The sequence below is a fragment of the Aquarana catesbeiana genome, linkage group LG12 (genome assembly GCF_042186555.1).
Source record: "Aquarana catesbeiana isolate 2022-GZ linkage group LG12, ASM4218655v1, whole genome shotgun sequence".
In the NCBI taxonomy this organism is placed as follows: domain Eukaryota; kingdom Metazoa; phylum Chordata; class Amphibia; order Anura; family Ranidae; genus Aquarana; species Aquarana catesbeiana.
The window spans coordinates 174,135,887-174,147,583 of record NC_133335.1 but is presented as its reverse complement, the minus strand read 5'-3'; the positions used below and the strand labels follow the sequence as shown (position 1 = coordinate 174,147,583).

At 43.2% G+C, this 11,697-nt stretch overlaps 1 long non-coding RNA gene across 1 annotated transcript; it reads left to right on the top strand.

Annotated features, from left to right (window-relative positions):
• The first annotated feature begins 1,035 nt into the window (after positions 1–1,035).
• Positions 1,036–4,425, top strand: LOC141114157 (uncharacterized). Its single transcript, XR_012236882.1, has 3 exons — positions 1,036–1,401; positions 4,144–4,234; positions 4,333–4,425. It is a non-coding gene; the product is annotated as an uncharacterized lncRNA (long non-coding RNA).
• The last annotated feature ends 7,272 nt before the right edge of the window (positions 4,426–11,697 follow it).

The following is an 11,697-nucleotide window of genomic DNA, read 5'->3' as shown; positions in this document are numbered from 1 at the left end:
TGTCAAAAGTGTCCGATGTGTCCGCCATAATGTCGCAGTCACGAAAAAAAATTGCGATCGCCGCTATTACTAGTAAAAAAAAAATAAATAATTTTTTTTTAAAAATGCCATAAATCTATCCCGTATTTTATAGACGCTATAACTTTTGCGCAAACCAATCAATATACGCTTATTGCGATTTTTTTTAACCAAAAATATGTAGAAGAATACGTATCGGCCGAAACTGAGGAAAAATTTTTTTTTTTTTTTTTTTTAAATTGGGATATTTATTATAGCAAAAAGTAAAAAATATTGTGTTTTTTTTCAAAATTGTCGCTCTTCTTTTGTTTATAGCGCAAAAAATAAAAACCGCAGAGGTGATCAAATACCACCAAAAGAAAGCTCTATTTGTGGGAAAAAAAGGACGTCAATTTTTTTTAGGTACAATGTCGCACAACTGCGCAATTGTCATTTAAAGTGCGACAGAGCTGAAAACTAAAAATTGGTCTGGGAAGGAAGGGGGTGAAAATGCCCGGTATTGAACCGGTTAATAAAAGTCTGCTATTGACATATCAATTGACACACTTTAGAGTAATGTGTCTTCTTTTGGGGGCTATGGAAAGGTAGAGTTGGGATGGTAGTCAGATGTGAGTTGTACCGAAGGTGACTACTGATCTACCCTGGTAAATTTCAACTTCATTGCTCATTCAGAGGTTCTGACTGTTATAACTGTATACATGTATTCGTACATCAATAACTCACATATTCTTTTTTGTTCTCTAGCACTGAACAAGAAATATAAAAAAAAGGAAATTTTATTGGTTGCTATGAACAACCAGATTCATCTTCTAACAGTTCCCATAATGAAGCCCTTAGTTATTTCCAAGCCAAGATTCTTTCAGTGCGTTCCATGTTTACCGGTGAAAAATGGAGCTGTCAAGCACGTGGGAGCTGATTCTCATACTGAAAAGCAAAAGGCAAACAATCTCAGGCTCACACAGGAGTCACGCTGTCCTGTATTATAATCAAATATTGTATTTTTGTACTATTTTTAAACCCACTGCTGCCAGCAGAAACAATCCAGAAGCTTTAAAGATGATTTGCTTTGTTGATTTAACCCCTATGAAAGCTCTCTAGTAGATGGATAACATTCAATGGCTGCTAAGCAAGTTAATTAACAAGGCTGAGTCGATGGCCTGTCCCCTGAGGGGCAAGTAATGGGAAAACAAATAACCTGATTCCTTTAAAACCAGAAATCCGTATTTCAAAGGCATCATGGACAGAAAAGGCTGAAAAATTCCAATAGCAGCGGAGAAGAAATTTATTTTCCAGGCAAAGTCATCTCAGCGGACAGGATGGTGCACAGCTGCATGCAGAGCAAAGCAGACGGTCCCATTCTGCTTTATGTTTAATTCAGAGGAGGTTGGTGTGTGTGCATATTTCTCATATACTATTTCCCTTCAGATTAACACGGTTCCAGCTTTAGAACCCCTCTATTGCTAGATCACATTGCAGGTTTAAGCTGATCAACTGTGTCATAGCAATCCCTCTGGCCAGTTTACAAACTACCAGAAAATGGCAAATACATACTGTATACATAGCATGCATGAAGTATATCTAGATCTGAAAACAAAAAAAATTTAATATATTGCAGCTTACCAGTTTTTAGATGTGGTGACTGCATTAGTTTTCTGGTGATAATGCCAGTACAACACTTTCTTCCTAGGATGACATTGCTCAATCACTGCACTGTATCTATGAAGGAGCCGCATTGTTGCTCTTGGCTGCTTTCCTAAGTTGGCTACAAACAGCCCCCTATCATTGTCTCCATAGAAGGTGGTTGCTTTGTAGTTCACAGAAGATACACTATATTAACAAATGTATTGGGATGCCTGCCTTTACACACACATGAACTTTAATGGCATCCCATGGTCTTAGTCGGTAGGGTTCAATATTGAGTTGGCCCACCCTTTGCAGTTATAACAGCTTCAACTCTTCTGTGAAGGCTGTCCACGAGGTTTAGGAGTGTGTCTATGGGAATGTTTGACCATTTTTCCAGAAGCACATTTGTAAGGTCAGGCACTGATGTAGACGAGAAGGCCTGGCTCGCAGTCTCTGCTCTAATTCATCCCAAAGGTGTTCTATCGGGTTGAGATCAGGACTCTGTGCAGGCCAGTCAAGCTCCTCCACCCAAAACTCCCTCATCCATACGTTTATGGACCTTGCTTTGTGCACTGGTCCAAATCATTTGGTGGAGGGGGGATTATGGTGCGAGGTTGTTTTTCAGGGGTTGGGCTTAGCCCCTTAGTTCCAGTGACTATAAATGAGAGGGGGGAGTTATGGGACTTTAAATGACGCACAATGAATGTGCCTCCATCCCTGATTCAGGCAAACAAGAAAGGAATATGGGGCTTTAAATGAGGCCATTGGCTTGTGGAGGTAGAGTGGTTAGTAAACATTATTTATTCCTGACAATAGTATGAAACAAGTAAAAAAGTAATTTCATATACATACACATGCACACATGGCATGAACATAATGGATACATTAATACATATATGTAAGCTTGGCAGCACATGAGAAGTAACAAATAATTATTAATAAAATTGTATAAATACATATATGTACACATGTCATAGAAACATGGCAATAAGATGAATTATATAAATCTTGAACATGATTAATTGTAGATATAGTACAAGATATTTCCTATTAACAGGCATTGGTACACCATATGCAACAGAGCTGTTGTAAAAACAAAGGAAGATACACATTAATAATTACAGAGTACTCAATACATTTGAATGCATAAAAGGTATATATGGGCCAGTGAATAGGTAATGAACCAGACTTGACTGAGCACCCCATGGAAACCCGACGCATTTCATGGCTATATGCTATTCATCAGGAGTTGGGTACAGAGATAAAAGGTTGGCTAAAGCACTGTGCTTGGCTAGGATTGAGGAAGATGGAACCCCAAACTGGTTGTCCGTTCCGGAGCTGAGGCAAGGAACCCCACCCCAGCCAAGAAAACATCCACATAGCATGCCCGATCGCCACAACACCTTCCACGTGTGTGGCGATGATTGCAAATATAGTGTTGTGTGTGTATCCAGTGAATGGGCTGTGTGTGCTACCTCCCTGGTGTAAAACAAATAGTGAATCCAACTCCTGATTAACAAACCATGCTAGTGTTGTATAGTCAGAGAATAAGAAATACACATATATCATAAACCGCACACACAGCAGTGTATCATAGATCAACCAATTCAAGATATTAACATAGAATAGAGGTGTAGAATGTGGGAAAGGGACAGGGAGGGGAAGGGGCTAGATGAATATGCCTACTCATGACTGAATCGTTTGTAACAAAACATCCGGTACTGAACGCACAGACCTGACATGAACAGAAACTAAATTTATAAAAAGGATTTAAAATTGATATATTCATTCAAGCCCGGATATTTTTTGGCATCCAAGTTATGGATCCACCGAGTTTCCAGTTGTAGTAAGGTGCAATCAATACCACTGCTCCTAACATGTAAAGGTATATGCTCAAGGGCGGTGGTATTGACTGCACCTTACTACAACTGGAAACTCGGTGGATCAGGTTCACCGTCCAGCATCCTGGGACTTTTAGGCGAATGGAGGGCTTACTGGCGCATGCTCTGTGGCCTCCTTTTGTTCGCCCTCGGCCAGTGACATCAGAAGCCGACCGAGTGGGGGGTATATAGGGCCGGCACTTCCAGCTCTCTATCAGCTGGTTTCCAGGGGCGGCCATGCTGTTACTCCCTCGACTTCAAGTACTTACTTAATACACCGATATTCTTTGGCTCCAGTCTGAATGATCTAGCATCAATTGAATAAGTTTACTCTCTCCAGTCATGCATTAAGGTATCGATTTAACATCCTATATTTTGTTTGACTGCTGATAGTCACTATATGCGACTGCAATTGCACTGTGTGAGTGTAACTTTTTTGGTTGAAATTGCACTAAGGTAACTACCCACACACCTGACAAATTGGGTGAATGGTGAGAAGTATCCTATTCCATTATAACTCTCTACATCTTTTTATCCATATTCATTAATGGATTTTCTTACACCCTTTCCTTTTCTTATTCACTAACTTTCATTGTTTCTCCTTTTTCTCTTCTCTGTATAGGGCCCTTTGACCATGCTACAATCCTTAGTTTTGTCAAATTGTGAGTTCCTTTGGCGCCCCTGTACCTGCGATTTTCTCCAACAGAGTTTTTGTAAGTATTGAGGCTATGTTAGCCCACAACACTGGACTGTGTCATGTCCATTATTTCTTATTGCCTTCTTTTTCTTTTCTCCCTTATTTTGCTTCTAGCATGGCCCCTGTATGCCCCCTGTAACCACTCATTTACAGTGCCCTTCCTACTGTTGCTGGATCGCTTTGGTGCACGCCCTTGGTATGTGGGGGTATCTTTAGGTAGGTGGGGCTGGGGACTGCTGGGTGGGAGATATTATGAGCTATGTCACACGATCATTTTGCTCCATGTGTTTTTGTGTTTATGTATACTATGCAATTTCATTACTAATCTGTTGTGCCAATTATTAAAACATTGTTTTTGTATTTTTTGTTATTAGAGCCATTGTCGAATACTGGCAATTACACATTCCCCTGAAGAAGCTAATGTTTGACGAAACATGTAGGGGGTCTCCACCAGTAATTACCATAGGCATATGGATACTCTGGCCAGTATTAGCAATTACATGTTTACTCTGTGTTTTATGCACCTATGATTGACCTGTCCGATTTTTTCATGTAATAAAATATTTTATATTTTAAACAAAACTGTATTTTTATATATTGTTGGGCACCGTTATAATCCCAAATTCCAATCCCTTCATTTACATTCTATCAATACAAGGGATGAAGTTCCGGATCCTCTGAGGTCACTCAACCCACACCCTATCACAATGCATTAGAAAGTAGGTTACATAGTTTTCAATGACGTAATTCACACCAGTGCTTGCAGTTCCAGTGCATTCTAGTAAACAAGTAGAACATGCTGCATTTTTCCTGCACAGAACTGTACTCGAAAACAGCAAAAAGCATCAAAAACGCTCTGGAAAGCACCAGAACGCATCAAAAATGCACCAGACCCCAGTGCAGTAAAAAAAAACTGAAAAAAAAAAAGAAAAAAGTCATCAGGAACACATCCAGAAACACATCAAAAACGCACCAGGAATGCATAAAAAATGCGACGAAAACGAGCATGCAGAAACGCATCTGGATTGCATTTTGTGGTGTGACCGGGCCCTTAAAGCTAATCTTTTGGGAAAAGAAAAATGCTTCCTTACAGTGGGGCTACTTCTGCATTTCAAAAGGTTAAATGCTAATTTAGGTCTAGGAGGCCACTAAGCCCCACTTCCGCTGCTCTCCTCTAATCCCCTACACACTCTGAGGGTGGACTGTTCCTTGGTGCCCTCATGTCCAATCTAGGGCTGCAAGCTCTTTATTGGACTTGATAACATCAGGGTACTTGTGACTGCTGGAGCCTAGGGGAGAACAGGCTTCGAAAACGGTTTTGCAGTCTAGAAGGAGTTGGCAGGAGTAGAGGATCAGTGAAGTAAAACTGCTTTTTGTGGCCCCCTGGACCTAAACAAGCATTTTACCCCTGCAGTGAAGGGGCAGCCCATTTGGGATTGTCCTGGAATTTTTGGTGCTGAACTGGAGCTGAACAGAATGGATGTCAGTTTTATTCCTCCCCCTTGTGACCTGAGGCAGATGGATCCAAGTTAGGTCTATGGGCAGGCAGATGTAAACAGATGTTTGTCTGTTTACACCCTTTCACTGCCAATCCTTCACATGTAGGTCCAAAAAAATTGGAAAAGGAGCCAAACTTTATTTTTTTGTTGGAGCTAGATGGACTCAAGTAATTGGATGTAAACAGACGCACATCTGTTTACATGCACCCACCCATAAACTAACATTGAGCTTCCAATCAGATCCTCCTGAAAAGCTGACCAAGCATGTAAAAGGACCCTAATTATTGATGTTTCAGAAATAATGAGTGCTTCCTTTTCGACGTGACAGCACAATTCCTGGTGTGTCATTGATACTCTTTAGCAATCTGTCTTGCAGTTGAACAAAAAATAGTGGAACTTGCAACAGATTCATGTATGTGTTGGTAAGGTGTATATGAATATGTCATCTCTCTGCAAAGTGGCATAGTTTCACAGGTAGAGAAGCTATTTAGAGAAGCTGGGTGAGTAATGAAAATGTGTCAAATATCGGAACTTAAAGGGGTTGTAAAGATGTTTTTTTTTTTTTTTTAAAATAACAAACATGTTATACTTACCTTCACTGTGCAGCTCGTTCTGCACAGAGTGGCCCCGAACCTGGTCTTCTGGGGTCCCTCGGCGGCTGTTTCAGCTCCTCCCCGCAAGCATTTACCACCTTCATGCGAGCTCCCTCGCACGGTGGTGAGTGCTTGCGGGCGCGCTCCCGTGATACAGCCGGCGGCTATAGCCGCTCGCTGTATCACTCGGCCCCGCCCCCCGGCGCGCCGCGTCATCGGATGTGATTGACAGCAGCGCGAGCCAATGGCTGCGCTGCTTTCAATCCATCCACTGCAGCCAATCAGCGACCAGGCTGAGCTGCAATGAAGCTGACGAGGACGAGGAGCGAAGATTCGAGGCGTCAGGTAAGTAAAACGGGGGGGGCTGGGGCGGCGGTACTGTCAAAAGTTTTTTCACCTTAATGCATAGAATGCATTAAGGTGAAAAAATTTTTACCTTTACAACCCCTTTAAAGACACATTTTGTCACAGCGTTGTCTCATTTTACCTCCACTTTTTACCAATATCTCTGTACTTCTTTTTTAATTTGCCACAAGCATAGCACCATACAATAAAAGTGTCGGAATCCAAGAACAAAATTGTTGCAAGCATCAGTACTAATGATAAATATATCACTAGGTTTTTTGATAAATTTGGCAAAAGACTTCCAACTTCAACACCAATATGCCTTCTGAACCCCCCCCCATGTCTTTTGGGCTCTGAAATTCTAAGCACATACATGGTGTCAGCCCTGCCTTCTTCATTTTTGATGGATTACAAGGGACACAGACCTCTACTCATCTCCCCTCTCTCCACATCTCCATAACCCCTCCTTGTGCACAAGCAGAGCACACAGGAAGATATGAGCTCACAAGATTTCTGGAAAATCAACAGGTATTTTTTGCGCTTATCAAAAAAAATATGACAACTTGCTTTCACTGGTTGATTTAACAGAGCCAAAGGGAGTAAACAAGAGGAGTTCATTGTAATGCCCCGTACACACGGTCGGATTTTCCGATGGAAAATGTGTGATAGGACCTTGTTGTCGGAAATTCCGACCGTGTGTGGGCTCCATCACACATTTTCCATAGGAATTTCCGACACACAAAGTTTGAGAGCTTGCTATAAAATTTTCCGACAACAAGATCCGTTGTCGGAAATTCCGATCGTGTGTACACAAATCTGACGCACAAAGTGCCACGCATGCTCAGAATAAATGAAGAGACAAAAGTTATTGGCTACTGCCCCGTTTATAGTTCTGACGTACGTGTTTTACGTCACCACGTTCAGAACGATCGGATTTTCCGACAACTTTGTGTGACCGTGTGTATGCAAGACAAGTTTGAGCCAACATCCGTTGGAAAAAATCCATGGTATTTGTTGTCGGAATGTCCGATCAATGTCTGACCGTGTGTACGGGGCATAAGGGTTTAAATACATTTTAAATGCATCTATTAAGATCTGAGTAGGAAGGGTCATTACTCTAGTCTGCTGCATAGTACATAGTACTGTGAATTAAAGGTAGCACCCGCTAGTGTGCTACTAGTATTGGTGCAGGCAAATTTAAGTTATGCCTCATGGTTAGTTTATGAGTCCGAAATTGGGTCAGGGACACTGCTGGTCAGGCTGCATGGCTCCACAGAGGCAGGTCTCTGGTACCTCTCACTGGATCTAGAGGTTTGGAGAAGCTTCTAGAAGTTAGTGGGCGGAGGCCAGGAGGGACAGATCTGCATACTTGAGGGAACTTGGCCACTCCCCAGGCAGAATGTTCTGGCAGGGTGGCTAGTTCAGCCTTTAGATATGGAGGAGCCATGCTAGCAGGGGAGTTGGGTGGAAGATGGAGTGCTGAAGAGGCTGTCAGTGACCTAGGAGGGAACCCCTGGATCGGGGGGGGGGGGGATTTGCCTCCAGGCTGACCTCGAACTGGCTTGGGAAGATCCTATCAGTATCTCAGTTTGTGGAGGAATCTTGCCTAAGGAGCAGTAGGGAGCAAAAAGGACAGACTGAGTACTTTAGCACACCCAGGGATTCAAAATGGGGGAGAGATTGCCACATGTAGCAAACTTTCAGGAGGACAGCGCTGTGCTTAACCCTCCCTATCCCTTGTCCTGGGAGATCTTCAGAGCAGCCAGGTGGACTGGTGGACAAGCAGCCAGGAGGGCTGGTAGTTCCTATAGGCAGTAGAGCTGGGAGCAGTTCTACAGAGGAGAGGAGATGTTCCTGTATGCAGCTTACAACGTATTGTGCTACAGTATTTTCTAAAGGGGACTGAGAATTCCTCAAGACTGTTGGTGTCCAGGAAGGACAGTTCAGGATTTTGTGTACAGGAAGAAAGTAGTCCCATTCATTGTTTCAGTCAAGATGGGCATTCCACAACGCCTATACCCATCAAAGTTATTATCCTTAATAAAACAACAAAACCAAGCTCAGAGACTCAGAGAGTTTTCTTGTGTCCAGATGAAAGTGGAAAATGCTTGCTGCCTGGCTGTGCAGGAATAGGGGAACCAGTTACCAGTAGCCCCTGCGGGGGTAGTGCTACACTAATATCAGGCACTTGCTAATGGAATTAGTATAGTAATAACCTCATTAGTGTGATACATCCTCAATTTCAAGTCAGCTGTGACTAAGTTGTAATAGTGAGCTTGAAAAGGAGTAGAGTGAGGTTACTGCCTTGGCTACAAATCTGGTAGGGGTGTCTGGATCACAAAACTGGCTGATCAGAATAATAAATCTTTTGTCAAGTAAGACTGCTTGTAAGACAATTGTTTTTAATTGTATATTTAGCAGTTTCCTTAGAGTTCAGCTTTATACTTGACAAATCTTCTTTGCCTTATTCAACTGAATTAAAAATTGATTTGCTTATCTCTAGCCAAAAGCCCAAATTTTACATGGTTGCTACATCAGACATGTAAAAGATAACAGCATGTGGAGATATTATACCTTAAAGCTAAACCATGAAATACATATGTAGCACTGGTAGATTTTTTTTTAATCTACCGCTTATATGTAAATTTAGTGGGTCATCTGTTCTGTACATAGTTCAGATTCAATCTATTGTTAAATTAGCCTCTGTTCCAGTTTGGCTGTGTTGCGTGTAGTTCCACATTGTGCCTGCGGGTGTCGTTGTCACCGTAGGTCGGTGTTGGAAAGCAACAGGCTGAAGTATATGAGTGCTCTTCTTTCTCGGAGGTAACTCGGCAGAGGTTGTCTCCCTGCGGTGCATTCTGGGACGAGGTATTTAAAGAGGGAGTCCCACGAAAAAAAATAATTTAAAAGTCAGCAGCTACAAATACTGCAGTTGCTGACTTTTAAAATAAGGACACTCACCTGTCCCAGGGTCCAGCGATGTCAGCACCGACTCGTCCCTTGGGTGCTGCCGCCGCCATTCTCTGTAAGGGAATCAGGAAGTGAAGCGCTGCGGCTTCACTTCCCAGTTCCCTACTGCGCACGCGCGAGTCACGCTGCGCTTCCTAACTGGTCCCCACTGTCTCTGGGACCCGTGTGTGTGTCCCAGCAGACAGCGTGGTGGGGACGGGAAGAGGCATAGACTCCCGTGGGAGTCTATGCCGGAAGTGGGTGTAAATACCTGTCTTAGAGGGTTCCCGAAAAGCGGAGGTTCAATTTTTGTGTGAACCTCCGCTTTAAGGGACAGATGCCATATTTCTTGGTCTCTTTCTTTCCACCTGCTGGACCTCCTGGCCGTCAGGTATGTGCTAGGAGTCCTACCTCATGGTCCTCTGGGCGGGAGGACTGCATTGCTGCAGCGTGAGGGTGGGCCCAGTCTGTCTGGGGCCTACTGCAACTACTGCAGAGATGGTCCTGTGCTGTCTGTCCTGCGGGAAGAAGCTGGACAATTGAGCAGAATCCAGGGGAGGAGCCATCTTGGAAGGATCATGCGGAGCACTGGTCTGGAGAGGGGACTGGTGACTCAATTGGAGGACGCATCTTAAGTTAACCTACCACACAGTACTGCCGGGTCGGCTTAAAGGTTCTGGTACTGTGTTGCTGTTCATCTAAAACTACTTAATCCTGAACTGAAGATACGTTCATCCCTGAGATTTCAATTCCTTAGTGCTACACCAAGAAAAGGTATTTGAACTTCCCTGCAACTCTTCTTCTACCTCTTTCCCGCTATTTCTTCCAGTTATCTCCCATTAAAGCATTGGAAAAGTACTAAAGTGACTGGTGCCTACATTGGCTCAAACTTGTTTTGCGTACACACGGTCGCACAAAGTTGTCGGAATTTCCGATCGCCAAGAACGCGGTGAAGTACACCACGTACGACGAGACTAGAAAAGGCCAGTTCAGAACCAAGCGCGGCACTCTTTGGGCTCCTTTTGTTAATCTCGTACCATTGACTCTTGTCATTGTGTTCTTGTTCGTTCGTTACTGTTTTTCAGGTCGCTCTTCACAGGCCTTGCCGTTCTGTTACCTTGTTCTGAGCAGCCAACCGTTTTCTAGCCATGTTGCGTATACGTACTCCTCGTAGAGTTCGTGCTGTGTGGGGGCTTGGTGTTGGGGTCCTGACCTTGACACAAGTCCAGTCCATGAATAGGGTGGGGAGGAGTTCATGGACCAAGAATTGGTTGCTGCAGCGTGACCAGTTCTTTCACATGCCTTTGCTCCGTGAGATCCGTGAGAATAATCCTGATGATTTCAGGAACTTTCTCCAGATGACGGACCTCGTATTTCACCGTTTGTTGGCTTTGCTGACCCCTTATATTAGCAGGCAGGATACCTGCATGAGGCAAGCCATCACTCCGGAGCAGAGGCTCATCGCTACCCTGCGGTACTTGGCGACAGGGAGAAGTCTGCAGGACTTGAAGTTCTCAACAGGCATCTCCCCCCAGGCTCTGGGGATCATTATCCCAGAGGCCTGTTCTGCCATCATCCAGGTCCTGCAGAAGGAGTATATGAAGGTAAGATTTTTATCCTTTAATATCACATTTTATTGTATTTAATTTTTATTTTTTTATTTTTTTTTTTATTTTTTTTGTCCTTCATACATATTTTCCTTCACTTACCTCCCCAGCATGCTCTCTTGGCCCTATATTCACCTCATGTAGTCACTTAACAATGTATTTTATTAGCTCCATAGTAGTGCTTTACCCAAACACCCCCTAAAATGTTTTTAAATGTGATTTGTGCTTTAAATTCAGGCAGAGTGTCAGAGGCTTTTTTTTAGGTGTCCCCAAATCATTTGGAGCCCTCCCTCCCCCAACTGCTAAGTCAGCTGATACCAATTCTCTATCTATCTTCAATCATCTATCTGCTGACTTTGCCAAACCCATACACACTACACCCATCTCTTTTGTGGTCAGATTTAAGGATGAATTCCCCAAAGCATGTAGTGCAAGGGCCTGCCTGTATACTTTCAAATGGTACTGTTTAAAGTTTTTGTATACTAT